Below are 16900 nucleotides of genomic sequence, written 5' to 3' on the forward strand. Positions count from 1 at the left end.
ATCCACAACTTACATCCAGAAATATATCTATAAATCTTGTAATATTATCTCAGAAAAATACAAAACGTTTGTATGCATTGCCAGTATACAATATCTCAACTTTTGGCAGTCCAATCAAGTAATGGCTTTTATCACATTGGAAATGGTAGGTCAAGTCGAGCATCAATACAAGTGGTATGGTAGTATGCTCTGAACATGGCCAATCTTCTTGGTTACTGTTGTGTTGATGTAATGACACTAGGGGTCGCTCTTGGGAGCCCAAAACTCTTCTGATCTTTGAGAAAAGGCCAATGGGAATGGTGAGAATGTGCATGCCACTCCCCTGGAAATATGTGTATAAAAGGAGCTGGCTCGCAACCACTCATTCAGGTTTTGTGCTGAGGAGCAGAGACAGGGCATTTCAGCGGGTAGTACAGCATTGTGGCAAGAGGGACACAATATCTCCTTCCGTCCATCAGGGATCAGAGGTTACAACAGTAACCAAGACATTCCCTATCTGTCACTCACTCGAAGTTGTGTAGATGTAGTGATACAAGGGGTCCCTATACAAAACGCCACAACCAGCGGATCTGTGTTACATGGACTGACGGTGATGGTGCAGGCAAGTCGCTGCGTGCCAAATAGCAGGCACATCTGGTCTGAACGTAGCCTCTCCAACACCCCAAGAACGTAGCACAGCCCCCCCACCCCCAAGAGGAAAAGATACCGCGGAGACCACATCCTGCCCGAAGGGGAGGTTAACATGTGGCGAATACTTCACATAGGCTTTTTCAGCCTCAAGTGGAAGAAGCCGCGTGGTAGGTCCTACCCAGAGGGGAAGGACCCTGCTGAAGGGAGACATGGATTTGCCCTCAGGGAAACTGTACTGTGGTAAATACGTCACAAGGGGTTACCACAGGTAACCAGCCCATGTGGAGCAACTACCACAGTACAGGGCATACTAGCACACATACTGGGCCCGGCTACGAATTCCTCTGCCAGATTCGCCAGCCGTAGGGCTAAGGAGGAAGAACATCCAGGGTTCACCAACTTGTGAACTCGCATGGGGGAAAAAAGCATATGCCTTCCCTTCAGGGAGTGGAAAGGCATTGTGTGAAAGCAGTACATCCGGCCAGCTGCCCGCACACTTACTTGCTCGAACCTGTCAACACACGTGACGAAACAGGTTCAACCTGGAGATTATAAAATCTCGCAAAGGTATTGGGTGTTGCCCAGCCCGCTGCTCAGATGTCTACTAGAGAGGCACCGTTGGCTAGTGCCCAGGAGGACACCACACTCCTCATGGAGTGTGCTCGTAATCCCAAAGGGGAGAGCACGCCCTGGCTTGGTATGCCAAAGTGATGGCATCCATGATCCAGTGGGCAAACCTCTGTTTGGAGACAGCATTTTCTTTCCGCTGTCTACTCAGCGTCTAAAGCTCTGCGTGTGGTCCAAGTAGATTGGCACCAGCGTGGTAGGCCACTTAGGCCGCGGCGCCATGCCCATCTAGGGACTCGAGTCTGAAGCCAGTGCTGGAGCGGTCTTATATGCATCAACCCGAGCGGCATGACTGCCTCAGACTGGGTGGCCACACCCAAAGGTGGGAGCCCAGTCAAGTCCTCAGCGTCCAACTGCGCCAACCCACTCTCCAATGCTGCGATCAAGAATCCATCCTGCTCTCAAGCCCCGAACGAGACATTAAACTCACCCTGAGGCGAGCTGCTTGTCTCATCCCAGATGTCTACCGGGGCTAACGAGCGTACTGGGGAATGGGAGGTCCGTGGAGGATTATCTGCCAGAACCACTCCCTTTGGGCTCCCCAAATCGGCCCCAGAGCTAACTGTCCTAGCCTTGTACCTGTAGGTAGAAGGACCGGGGCAGGTAGCGGCTGGAGTGGCTTTCCCCTGGAAGAAGGAAAGCCGTGACAGCAACGTTGCTATGGTCATGTTCTCGCTGCTCACGGCCCAGACAATTGAGACAGCGATCGTGGCCGGCAGAGGTGGAGAGATAGAGACCAGGAACTACACACAGACGGATAGGCACCTTTAAAAAGATGCTCTCCATCAGTGTGCACTCTTTTAGAGGAAAATATACTCTTTATTTTGTAAGAATACACACTCTTTTAGCCGTCAAAGTGCCCAGGGGCCTACTCTGCACTAGTTGTGCACTTGGGGGAGAAAGCTGCTAAAATACGCCGTATATCATATGCTTCTCGTGTGTCAGGTGAATGGCACGCCAGTGGAACTTGCTGCTCTACACCGCTCAGCTCCGAAGGAAAAATCTGAATGAGTGGTTGTGAGCCAGCTCATTTTATACCCGAATTTCCGGGGGAGTGGCATGCAAATTCCATTTGCCAATACCCTTTGGCCTTTTCTCAAAGATCAGAGGTGTTTGGGGCTCCCAAGTGGGACCCCTAGTGTCACTACATCAACACAACTGTTTGGAAGATGGCGCCGGTGTGTGTGGCTTGCCGTCTGCTCCCCTCTCTGTCTTCATTTCTTTTACTTTTTATTTTATTTATGTATAGTTATTATTCACTGGTTTATGATCACCAAACTCTGCTTGATATACGCAACTCAGTTGCTAAGATTTCCACGCTTAATCTGAGTGGACCTCACTTCTGCTGGCCTCCCCCCTCACCAAACATCCCTGATTACCTGCGTTGGAGGGCTTTTGATCTTCTGCGGAAGAAGCGCCGCAGGAGACGTGGCAAGCAAGCAGGTATCACGGTTAGGTGGAAGTATGGCCGGGCTTAGGATCTTGCTCGCCGATCCAGTTCGGCCCTTGCAACACTGGATCTCTACTGCCGATGGCGTGTCGTGTTGCGCTCACTGGAGATACCTCATCGGTGGAGTCGCAATTTCCCCTGACTCGCCTGTCGGGACCCCTCAGTGCATTTCACCCAGGACGTGCCGAGGAGGAGTGAACCACCTTAATCGCCGCACCATCTGCTGTGTAACAGTTACTGCTAGTAAACCATTACCGCTAAGATTGCACTTACCAACTTGACCAACGCATGGTCTTTGGTAAACAAAACTTTTATATTACATGACTTTTTTAATTCACAAAACTTTCTTCTCTTGGTAACAGAGACTTGGATTAAAATGGGAGACTTAAGTCAATTTTTTGAACTAGTCCCTCTGTACTGCTTATTCTCTAATTCCCCTCGGTTTTGTTGCTGCATATGAAACTTGGTAATCCTGTGTTTTTCATATTGATCTACGACCTCCACAACAAAACAAGCATTTTATCAATGAATTTGCTGATTTTCTGGGGGATTGTGAAGCTTTGATAGCATTATACTTTTGGGAGATTTTAACATTCACTTATGCTGTGCTTCTAATCCACTATCTAAGGAGTTTTCAACCCTTATTGACACCTTTGATTTTGTTCAGTGGGTAATTGGCCCCACTCATTCACATGGTCATACCCTTGACTTGGTATTAACGGATGGAATATTTGTTGACAGCATTGAAATCTGTGACAACATCTTTTCTGATCACAATCCAGTCCTATTTTCAACCTCTCTCTCTGACTCTGTTGTAAAAGTCCCATCTCAGGTATGCTTGTCACGTTTATTTTCTCCACCCTCCTCTACAGATTTATTAAATGCATATAACGAGGTCCGTAAACCTCTGGATTTTGCATCTTCATCAAATAATTGGGATGCCGAGGAACATCTCAATTTTATTCAATTGCATCTGTTCAAATACCTTAAACTCTATAGCTCCACTAAAGGCACGTCACCGAAAACCAAAATCAGAGCCCTGGTTTAATGACACTACGCAATCACTCAGGCAGATCTGCCAACAGGCGGAACGTAAATGGAAAAAGGACCATCTACAAGTGTCTTACGAAATAATGAAGAATGCACTGTCCACCTTCCAAAAAACTGTCAAATCTGCTAAATTTAAATATCTATCTGCGGTTATAACTAAAAACTCCCATAGACCCATGAACTCTTTTCTCCACCATCAATGCAGTTTTAAATCCTAACTATTTTTCCTGAGACATCAGTGGATCTATGTGAAAACGTTCTTAATTTTTCTTTTTCTTAATCGAAAAGGTTACCAGTATTCTATCTCAGCTGCTGCGATGTTCATGACCTTGTTGAGACTCCATCTTGTCCAGCTGTTTGGAGCGAATTTGAGCCTGTTTCTCTACAATAATGCAGAGAAATCACTGAACATCTAAAGCCTACCTTATCTCCAAATGATGTCATACCACCACACATTTTCAAGCAAATATTTGACACTATTGATCCAGATTTACTGTCTGATATTAACAACTGTCTCTGCACTGGGTCTGTCCTGACTTGCCTTAAACATGCAATGGTGACACCTCTCCTCAAAAAACCCTCTTTGGATCCCGGTATCTGAACCAATTTTAGGCCTATCTCTAACTTGCCTTTTATTGCAAATATTATGGAGAAGGCCGTTTTAACCCAGTTGCAATCATTTTTAAATATGAACGATATCCTTGAACCTCTCCAGTCAGGTTTAAAGGCTTCGCATACTACAGAATCTGCTCTACTAAAGGTACTCAATGACATCCCAATGACTACAGACTCTGGGAATGTCATGGCCCTGGTACTCTTAGATCTTAGCTCAGTATTTGACCTGGTTGACCACAATATCCTTATTTCATGCCTTGAGCTTTGTGTTGGTATTCGAGGTACGGCTCTGAATTTGTTCCGGTCATATCTATCAGATAGAAGCTTCTCTGTTGCAGTGGGCCAGCAAAACTCCTCTGTGGCACGGCTTACCTGTGGTGTTCCGCAGGGCTCGCTCCTCGCTCCTACCCTATTTTCTTTATATATGCTGCCTATGGGCGCTGTTTTTAACAAATAGGGGTGTCATTTCATTGTTACGCTGACGACACACAGATCTATGCACCTATAAAACGTCATGACAAACAAGCTTTAGACCCTCTCTTAGCTTGTCTGCAGGAACTCAGAACCTGGCTGACAGATAATTTCCTACACCTAAATGAGAATAAAACAGAAATGATCCTGTTTGGACCAAATGTGCTTAAAACAGTGAACAGCATTGACTTAGGTATTCTCACTCCTCATCTCACTTCTCACGCTAAGAACCTAGACTTTTTCTTTGATAGTAGCCTAAAGTTCGTCAAACAAATTAAAGAAGTGGTTAGATCGAGGTTTTTTCCACCTATGCCGCCTAGCTAAAACAAAAAACAGTGAAATTGACCTATTACCTATGTTTTATTTCTGTTATACTGTCTTGCCTTTGATACCACTGTAAAGCACTTTGGTCTACCATGATTGTTTTTAAATGTGCTGTATAGAGTGGTGTGGTGGTATGGAGTGGTGGTAGTGTAGTGGGCTAAAGCACATAACTGTTAATCAGAAGGTCGCTGGTTCGATCCGCACAGCCACCACCATTGTGTCCTTGAGTATCTGTCAGAGGAACACGGGTGCTTGGATACAATTAAGGTTAGTATGTTTGAATGGATAGAGTCTTTTATCTTTGTTCTTTACATTCCATTCAAAAACAGATGTCAGTTTGATTATAGACCATTTACTGCAATACAAAAAAGTACACAATCACTGTCATGCTCTCAGTCTTATCTCAAAAGGTTTTTTCTTTGAAACCACTGAAATAAGGTCTTCTTTCCATGACAGAGAGTGCTGTAACCGTACAGCTAACGTTTTCCAAATGTCCTAGTAAAATATTTTGGTGTTGGCAGGTTTATTGCATGATTGTCTGATAGTGCCGAATTGTAAAGAGGTTATTGCTTCACTTACTTGTGTCTACACAAATACATTTGAAGAGTCATATATTTTTTCTTGCCATGTAAATACCTGAAACGGCAATATTAAAATACAAATAAAACACTGTGTTTACAATGGACGCAAGTGGCCCGTCGCAACGTATCAAAATGAAATCGCTCCCATTATTATCATTGAAAATGTGTACACTAGAAATGTACATATCAGATTGTGATGGACCTTAAGTTGACTTCTATTTTTAAGCTATTCCAGCCACTTTATTATCTTGTCCATGTGAAATAATTTAAATACAAATATTATGTGTGAATTGGTTTTGTTTTTTAAATGAATTTGATTCAATATATCTGCATATTGAAATAAAACCAAATTTGGAAAACTGTAAATAAACATTAATTATAGAAATAAAATAGGATTTTATTCAAATACATTACATCATATATATATATATATATATATATATATATATATATATATATATATATATATATATATATATATATATATACCATTTAAATGTAGTTGCATCAGACAAGTAAAGCATTTAGACAATATAAATATAAAGTGAATGTTAAATAAAAAATAATGTTTATTTCCATATCATTGAACAAAATAAATTAGGGCTGTCAAGCGATAACATTTTTTATGGAATTTATTGCATGATGTGAAAGTAATTAATTGCAATTTTATATATATATATATATATATATTTCTTTATTTGTAGTTGCAACAGACACGTGTTTAGACAATACAAAAATGCTTTTAAAATCAAAATAATGATTATTATCACTGAACATATCCTAGATATATTCTACTGTCCCCTGCTTTTTGTTTATTTGTTGGATGCACTCATGCATCACATGGACACTTTTGGAGCATCTCACTGTGGTTCTGTCGTGCCTCCTTTGTTTTCAGCTCATAAATCATAAGTACTGTATTTTTAGCAAGATATGTCAAGTTATTTGTCATTTGAAATTTTGAAAATGAAATTCCTGCATTCTGTTGTGCTCCGTCCAGTTGTCTTTGAGCGCTAAAGTGCGTCTGTGGAAGGCTGTATGCTGGTTTGACGAGGCGTGTTGATTGTGAAGTTGGCGCGCTGACTGCCCCCTGCTGCATCAAGTATTATGGAATTTACACACAGGTCGGGGGCATTTTAAAGTGTTTAAATGAAATTAATTAGTTAAATCGCCAGTCCTAATTATAATAATTATTAGTTAATATTAGTTAGTTTTTATAAGGTATTATAAGTTAACAAAATTTGAAATCAGTGGATTTATGTTGAAAATATAGTTTGGTTTCTCTCATTTTACTGCTGCTAAGAACTAGAATGAAGCTTACAGCTGATTGGTCCGTTTTAGTAAACTTTCCGAGCAGGCGTGCCGATTCAATATTTCCACTGTAAACAGACTCAAGCTGTTGCAAAATGACTTGTTGTCACCAGTCACTTACAGTATGCAAACATTGTAACATTTTTGGCCCTGTGTTTCCCAGGAGCTGCCTGAAAATGTGTAGGATTTATTGAGGAAATGCCTGATGTTTCTCCCTTCAAAAGGTTAACCTTTCACCCTCTCTATCGTTTCCATACGTATAGACACACTCTCGCACATCTTCCTAAAGCTCTTTCTTCATGCTGTCAGACCTAGCTTTATTCATTATTCTGTGAAATGTCTTGAGAAGGGCTTTACCTTCATCTCTTCTCAATTCTCAAACTCATCGTGTTTGCTCAGTGAATTTGCACGACAGAATCAGTCATTGTATTTATGCATGTTTGGATCTTTTCTTAAATTATAGGGTGGAAAAGCCTGATTGGTTTTAAATTAAACACTTTTTTACACCAAGTTGTTTCAATGGGCCAAATTGAAAAAAAAAAAATAAAACATGTAATGTGTTTTAAATGTCCATCGATTTTGAATAGGCCTTTCATGTCTGTTATTCAAAACACATGACAGGACAACTGTACGATATATTAATTATAGTATCTTTAATTGGTTCTTGATTTCTCTCAGGCCCACCCAAGCTGAGCTCTGGGGGACTCTGTTTTCGAGAGCTTTTCTTCCCAGTATATACCCCATCACATCCCTGTGCCTCCCCCGCTGTGCACATTTGGAGCTTCCTGAGGGAACTCTGTAAATATTTGGATTTGAGCTATCAGATCAGGATTCTTATCAACCTGGGCTGCGTTTCCCAAATGCATCACAAGCTTAAGCTACCTACTTAGGCTTACAATGCTTTTGGGAAATGCAGCCCTGGATGTACAGCAGTTAGATCATGTGCAGTCAGTACAACAGCTGACTAGCAGTGCAACGACAATATGCTTTTAAACAATTACAAGTCCATACAGTATATTGTTCTGTGGAACACATTGTTAGGTTGTACACGTTTTGAAAGTATGTTCTTTGAGATATGAAAACTAGGAATATGGTGAGTATTTCTTTGTTTGAGGTCATAAAAAGATACAAAATCTTATTAAAGAAACCTATTATGGTTTTACCATGGTTTTACTGTGTTGTGCATGAGTCTAGTCTACAAACCAAGGTGTTAAACAAACATTGTTAAACTGTGAATTCTGTGCTCTGCATTTGGAAATATAACTTGTGCATTTGAAGATGTGATTAATAGCAATGTAATGTACACTTCTGCTTAAATCTCTGTCCACTTCTCATTGTCTATCAGTCTCCTCTTCTATCAATCTCACTTTCAAATTCTTCTTTCTTTGTTTTTGGCAGTTTAAATTATTTGTGCATATCGCCACCTACTGGGCATGGAGGAGAATTTATAGGATAAAAGGACTTGAATATTGGTTTGTTTCTCACCCACACCTATCATAACGCTTCAGAAGACATGGATTTAACTACTGGAGTCATATGGATTACTTTTATGCTGCCTTTGTGTGCTTTTTGGAGCTTCAAAGTTTTACTCACCATTCACTTGAATTGTAAGGACCTACAGAGCTGAGATGTTCTTCTATAAATCTTTGTTTGTGTTCAGCAGAAGAATAAAAGTCATACACATCTGGGAAGGGCTGAGGGTGAGTAAAAGATGAGAGAATTACACATTTTGGGGTGAACTGTTCCTTTAAGATTTAGATACAACATTTAGATTGAAATTTGATAGTTATTTTTGAAAAAACGTATTGCTAAATCTGAACAATATTGAACTTTTTTTTTTTTCAGTGGTCTGTATGTGTCTAACAAATCAACCGAATGTTGATGCCTCTAAAATTTTCATTCCAGAGATTGAAGGATGTTGCTGGAGAGACATACTACCCATTTTTAACATCACTAGCTCACATTTTATCTCCATATTTTAGAGAACTATGAAATAATAATAATAAAAAAAAAAAAGTGTTTTTTTTACATGTTGGTGCCAGTCAGAGGGAGGGACATCATTCTGCAGAGCATTTGATTGGTCAAAAATGTGAATACGCCCTTGAGCTCAAGACGATGTCATCAATATTTGGTCAGTTTTCACAGAAGAAAAAGACTACATTTTATATGTGTGTATTTGCAAACAGTTCATTTTTCAGTGTTTAGGAGTACACTAGCATTTAGTTAACCTCAAAGCGAACAGACACAGACTAATAGCAGCAAAACTTTATTTGGTGGGGTCTGTAAGTATTGTGGTGTGTTTGGCAGCAGCTGGTGTATGTGTGATCTGTGTGTCACAAAGACAATCCAGTCTGCCTCAGTCTAACAGCAGTAATGAACTGTCAGCCACATCACACTGCCGCTCATTATCCGAGAGAGAGAGAGAGTACCAGCTTACACACATTGTCTTCTTCAACATACTGCTCAAGGTGATTTTCACACTCACACACATTTCTGATTATGGCTCATTACAATAATAGCAAAACCTGATGAAATCACCTCAATGTTGGATCAATGTGGATGTCCACACAAAGAAAAAGGGACTACATTTAAATCAAGCTCAGCTCCACAAAAATGACCACACAAATTAATTTAGACTCGTCACTCCTTTTCTTTAAAAAGGAAAAATCTGTTTTACAGTGAGGCATTTACAATTAAAGTGAATGTGGTTCATTTTTGGAGGGTTTAAACAGAAATCTGGAGCTTATAATGTTATAAAAGGGTTTTCGGGTTTGTTAACATTACATTGTCATGGCAACGAAGTTGCAAAATTGTCCATAACTTCACACAGAAAATGTTAGTAAGTGATTCATAACATTAAAATCATCTTTACGCACATTTTTTTGTCTTGTGGCTATAATTTAGAAAAAGTGAGTATTATAAGGTTCACAAATTGGCCCCCATTCACTTCCATTATAAATGCCTCACTGTAAGCCAGAGCTTTGCTTTTTTTTAAGGAAAAGGTTCAAATTATTTATTGTGTAAATCAATATTTTGTGACAAATGCTGTCGATTGAGCTTAACTTGTATTGAACCCGGAATATTCCTTTAATCCTTCTCCAAAGTAGCTTTGGGGTTGAGTTGGTGTAGTGGAGTGGTGGTGTAGTGGTGGTCTAAGCACATAACTGGTAATCTGGTAATCAGAAGGTTGCTGGTTCGAACCCCACAGCCACCACCATTGTGTCCTTGAGCAAGGCACTTAACTCCAGGTTGCTCCAGGGGATTGTCCCTGTAATAAGGGCTCTGTAAGTCGCTTTGGATAAAAGCGTCTGCCAAATGCATAAATGTAAATGAGTTAGATTTAGGCTTACAGTAAAGACATTTATAATGTAAATCTAAATTGCAAATGTTTTTGGTAGTAGTGTTGCTTCTTTCTCCCCTTTTCTACCCAATTTGGAATCTCAGTTGCCTCCATGTCTGAGACCGTCAATCTGCGCATCTTATCACGTATTTTTATGTTTACCGACTGGCCCCATTCACTTCCATTGTAAGAGCCTCACTGCAAATGCAATTTTTGTTTTCTTAAAGGGATAGTTCACCCAAAAATTCAAATTATCTTATCATTTACTCACCCTCATGCCATCTAAGATGTGTATCACTTTCTTTCTTCAGCAGAACACAAACAAAGATTTTTAGAAATATATCTCCGCTCTGTAGGTCCTCACAATGCAAGCGAATGGTGATCAGACCTTTGTAGCTCCACAAATCTGATAAAGGCAGCATAAAAGTAATCCATATGACTGCAGTGTTTAAATCCATGTCTTCAGAAGCAATATAATAGGTGTGGGTGAGAAACAGAACAAAATTGAAGTCCTTTTCTTCTCTAAATATCCACATTAACTTTTACTTTCAGATGTGAAAGTGGAAGTGGAGATTTAGAGTAAAACATTTACTTAAATTTTGTTCTGTTTCTCACCCAAACCTATTTTATTGCTTCTGAAGATATAGATTTAACCACTGGAGTCATATGGATTACTTTTTTGCTGCCTGTGTTTTTTTTTTTTTTAGCTTTTTGATGGTCAATCCTCTCAATCAGAGAGAAAGTCTAGGGGTCTAGCATGAGGGTAAGTAAATGATGAAAGAATTTTCATTTTTGGGTGAACTATCCCTTTAAATAAATGAGTGACGAGTCAGAAATATATTTTGTGGTAATCAACATTATGCCACAAATGTTGTCGATTGAGCCAAACTTGTATTGAACGCTTTAAGTAATGATTTACTGAAATTGATATATTTTTGCATTAAATGTTTTATGCCTCATTTTAATAAGGTTCTGTGTACTCTTTGAGTCAATACATTTGGCAACTAAAAAGATCAGCTGGCAGACTCTTTTTTTTTTCTTAAAAAAATTCTTAAATGTTTTTTTTTTTATTTTTATTTGCATAATCTGTGGAACTAATCAAATGCTGACATAAATGCAATAACTTTGTGCATTGTATAACAATCATCTGTTTATGTGCTGACTATATTAATACTTTTCACAGGTTTAAAGAATTAGTTCACCCAAAAATGAAAACTCTCTCAATATTTACTCACCCTCATGCCATCCCAGATGTGTGACTTTTTTTCTTCCGCTGAACATAAACAAAGATATTCAGAAGAATATTTAAGTTTTCACTATGCAAATGAATGGTGACAAAATGTTGAAGCTCCAAAAAGCACATAAAAGGCAGCATAAAAATAATCCATAAGACTCCAGTGGTTAAATCCATGTCTTCAGAAGAGATAAGAAAGATGTGGGTGAGAAACAAATCTATATTTATGTCCTTTTTTACTATAAAGCTCCACCCTGACCAGTAGGTGGCAGAATGTGAAAGTCACTTCCACACCAGAATGTGACAAAATACGACAGCATCGATAAGGACACGCCCATCCCCACAGTCAGACAGGTGTGAATCCTTTCCCTGTCTTTAATAGTCTTGGCACTGATTGAGGTTATTGAAGTACTGAATAATTGATCAGTCTGTTGAATAATTCACTTTGTTTGCTGAGTGCCTCACTTCACCTTTAAGCCCGGTTAAGGTTTGACTATCTCCTGCTGAATATTTCAGTATGTTTGGTGGTCAACAGCATTGATTGCCCATCCAGCTGCTCATTTGAGCTAATTTAAGGGTGCATACTTGAAAGTCTCTTAGAATGTCAGCCTCTATTTTGTTGTTGTTTGTCACACAGATTGAAGTGGACATCCCTCGATGTCAGCAGTACGATGAGCTGCTGTATTCACCTCATGGTCACATCAAGCTCAAACGGGTCCTGAAGGCCTGGGTGGTGTCTCATCCTGATCTACTCACCCTGCCACTAGATGGCACCAACAGATCTTACTCAACCAGCCGCTAGATGGCACCAGACAGATCTTTGAAGCTTTATATATACCAGTATATATATATATATATATATATATATATATATATATATATATATATATCATACTTACTCTGATGGGATTTTTAAAGGTCTCTGTGTGTGTGAATTTCACAAAACGTGTTAAAAACATATCCAGGTCATATTTCACCCCACAAATCACATGAAAGAAGTCACTATTGCTTGCTTAATGAAAACAAAACCTATTTTTAAGACTGTGAAGGTATTTTGGATTGTGACATTATGTTTATGTAATGCCAGATATTTTACCTTTTGAGTTTTTTTAAGTTTTGTTTTAGGTTTGTGTGCACTGTTGAAGTCACGTTTGATTAGGGTCAGCAATTAAGGGAGGCTTGTGGCACAAATGTCCCCAAAAATGACAAAAATACTTATTATTAGTAAATAAAAAGTTATTTTATTGATTTAAATTGTTTTTAAAACATCTAATATAGTTCTTAGTATTCTATTCTAATCTTAGTTATATCATGACTATAGCTAATTATATCACATAAAATATGATTTGATGTTGATATAATTTAATGGGTTGGAGTAATATACATTCTCAATTTAATTATTAAGATGTAGAATTTATTTAAGTGAATTGATTAAATTGAAGTATGTAAAAAAAGAATGACACAGTATACATTAGTATATATACACAGTATAAAAAATTAAATAATAAAAAAGCCTTAATAAATGTAAATAAATGCCTCTAAATTAAATACATGCAGCAATTATTGCCTGTTTCTGGAAAAGTAAATTTCTGACACTGCTTTGGAATAATTAATGCCTGCCAAATGCATACTGTAATATAATAACAATACAAATATTTTAGTAATACATTTTGTTTATTAAAATATGTATAAATTAAAGTACAAAAAATACTACCATAATGTTTACAAATTGTAAAATTTAAATTACATGATTTACAATTTTTACAAATATGTTTTTTATTATATTTTAATATATAACTTTTTTTAACGGTCATAAATTTTTTTTATTTTTTATTTTTTTTAAGCCAACTATAATTATTTTCTTTTATTTATTTATAATAAAAAAAAAGCATACAACCACTGTACTGAATTGGAGTGTGATTTTTATTTTAGGCAAAAAAATTGCTCACATTTCTTTAATTACAACATCCGCAGAGTCGTTTGTAACGGTTTGCAATGCATGCACATGCTTGTTTTGCTGTTGTTTATGGCTGTTTCACTACAGTGATTGCAGCCATATACACTGAAAGGATTTCTGCAGCCTGACATTTGAGCATGTTTGTTGTTTGAGTTTGGTAGCTCAGCTGTCAGCACTTCAGGGCCAGAATTGCTTTGTTTTGTTCATTGAGTGAGCTTTGAGCCGAGTGTTTCTCCAGCCACAGGTAAAACAGTGGAAAAGTGTTTCTGGCCAGAGTGTTAATGCCTGGATGCTCTTTATTCTCACTTTTTCAGAATATCTGACAGTCTTCTCGCAGATGATTGTGTTCCATGATCCCGAGCTTAGCAATCACCTCAACGAGATTGGATTCATACGAGATGTGCCATCCTGAGATGAATGTTTTAAAAGGATAGTACATTGAAAAATAAATTCTGTCATTATTTATTCTCTTAATCTTAATGTAGGTTTTTTTATCTTATTTTTTTCATTCAATAACAGATCACTGTGATCATGACTGTCAGGCTCCAAAAAACATGTCCACATTAATCATGTGCTTTATTCCAACTCTTCTGAAGCCATACAATGGCATTATGTGAGGTACAGTTGCTGTTCTCTAAAAATCTTCCCCTCCACTGCATCTCTCAGGAAGATTATAAGTAAATAGTGACTTAATATAGAGATTATTCCTCACACAAAGCTATTTTTTTTTTTCAAAACACTTGGAACACAGGTAAGGAATTACAAGAGAGTTAGTAAATAATTACATAATTCACTCATTTACTCACCCTCATACCATCAAAGATGTGTATGACTTTGTTTCATCTGCAGAACACAAATGAAGATTTTTAGAAGAATATTTCAGCTCTGTCGGTCTATACAATGCAAGTGAATGGTGACCAAAACTTTGAAGGTCCAAAAAACACATAAAGGCAGCATAAACATAATCCATACCACTCCAGTGGTAAAATCCATGTCTTCAGAAGTTATATGATAGGTGTGGGTGAAAAACAGATCGATATTTAAGTCCTTTTATATTATAAATATATATTTATTCACTTTCAATTTTTTGTATTTATTTTTTTGTCGATTCACATTCTTTGTGCATATCGCCATTTACTCCAGCAGGGAGGAGAATTTATATTAAAAATAACTCTTAAATATTGATCTATTTCTCACCCACCTCTATCATATCACTTCGTGATTACTTTTTTGCTGCCTTTATGTGCTTTTTGGACCTTAAACGTTCTGATGACCATTCACTTTAATGGTATGGACCTACAGAGCTGAGATATTCTTCTATAAATATTTGTTTGTGTTCTGCTGAAGAAAGAAAGTCATACACATCTGGGATGGCATGCGGATGAGTACATTACTAAATGTTCATTTTTGGGTGAACTATCCCTTTAATACTTAAAAGGGTAAAGGTTTATTCAAAACCCTAAACTCAAGTATGAGCAATAATAATAGTGATCCTTTTATTTAGTAAGCACCAAAAATGAGGGAAGCTTGTTTGAAATATATGCCCTTTCAAGTGGTCATCTAATGAATCAATCATCAAAGCTACAGTTGTTATTAAGATGATTCAATCGATTAAAATTCTTCCATTTTAATTATTAATTGTCCAAGAGCTATAATGCATTTCATCACATGAGCAGTTGCTTGTTTTTGAAGCCAGATCGCCTCCGAAGCGATTGACTTTATCTTATCATTTACATCCTTGTCAGAAATCAGATTGGCTGTAGCTCATGTCATTGATAGGACGCTCACATATTGAGATAACCCTGAAATTTGAGCCCTGGCCAAGTTACACACACACACACACACACACACACACACTTCCTTCTTATTCAAATGCTGGGATGACCTCACAATACGCTGATGGATAGCTGACCTCCAAAGACAAATCCAGGCAACAAATCTCACAACTGTATATTTGTGCAGCCAAAAAACATGTGGGAATAATTTTTAGATGGGGATTTTTGTTTTGGGAATAAGTATTGAATCTGTCTCTGATGAACTGTAGTGAGCTGGTCAGTATCTTAACAGCTGTTGTTATAGAATCAAATGCAGACTTTGAAAGGATATAATCGGTTTATTTAACAGAGACGGGCCACTTCTATTTAAATGAATGGGAGAAATTGGAATGCCCAACCAAGGAGCTCTGAGCACTCAATGGTCAACAGATGTAGAATGGTTGTTGACTTTAGGAGAGCACAAGGTGAACACACTCCGCTGAACATCGACGGCTCCTCTGTGGAGATCGTCAAAAGCACCAAATTCCTTGGTGTTCACCTGGCGGAGAACCTCACCTGGTCCCTCAACACCAGCTCTATCACCAAGAAAGCCCAGCAGCGTCTCTACTTTCTTCGAAGGCTGAGGAAAGCACATCTCCCAACCCCCATCCTCACTACATTCTATAGAGGGACTATTGAGAGCATCCTGAGCAGCTGCATCACTGCCTGGTTTGGGACTTGCACCGTTTCGGACCGCAAAGCCCTGCAGAGGATAGTGAGGACAGCTGAGAAGATCATTGGGGTCTCTCTTCCCTCCATCAAAGACATTTACAAAAAACACTGCATCCGCAAAGCAACCAACATTGTGGACGACCCCACACACCCCTCACACAAACTCTTTACCCTCCTCCCGTCTGGCAAGAGGTACCGAAGCATTCGGGCCCTCACGGCCAGACTGTGTAACAGCTTCTTCCCCAAGCCATCAGACTCCTCAATACTCAGAGACTGGTTTGACACACACGTGTCCTGAGTTGCACTTTAATTACTGTCACTTTATAACTGTCTGCTACCTCAATAACTGCTATGTGCATAGAACATTATCTCATAGTATGTTATGTTTACATTTTTAGAAACTGTCATCTTTTTGCACTACTGAGTACTGGTCGGCGCTGCACTGTCTATTGTCCTGTTCATTGTCAGTAATTTGTTGTACTGTCCTGTACTTTTTGCACATGTTTGCACGTGCACTTTATATAGGTATATGTAGGTTTTTTTTATATAGGTATTTTATTTCGTGTGTTGTCTCATGTGGTCCTGTGTTGGTCCTTTGTTGTTTTTATGTAGCACCATGGTCCTGGAGGAACGCTGTCTCGTTTTGCTGTGTACTGTACTAACTGTATATGGTTGAAACGACAATAAAAACCACTTGACTTGACTTGACTTGAAAGGAAGTCCCGCCTTACAGGTAAAAATGCCAATCACCTTTTAGATACAGACATCGCCTGCCTGTCAACCAACTCGATAACGTGCATTCGCATTAGCTATACAAGCCAGGAAAA

General features: G+C 38.7%; 1 pseudogene; it reads left to right on the forward strand.

Moving 5' to 3' along the window:
* The first annotated feature begins 1227 nt into the window (after positions 1-1227).
* Positions 1228-16900, forward strand: part of LOC127652059 (TBC domain-containing protein kinase-like protein) — a 63511-nt pseudogene continuing 47838 nt past the window's right edge.

Source organism: Xyrauchen texanus, chromosome 11, assembly GCF_025860055.1.
Source record: "Xyrauchen texanus isolate HMW12.3.18 chromosome 11, RBS_HiC_50CHRs, whole genome shotgun sequence".
NCBI lineage: Eukaryota > Metazoa > Chordata > Actinopteri > Cypriniformes > Catostomidae > Xyrauchen > Xyrauchen texanus.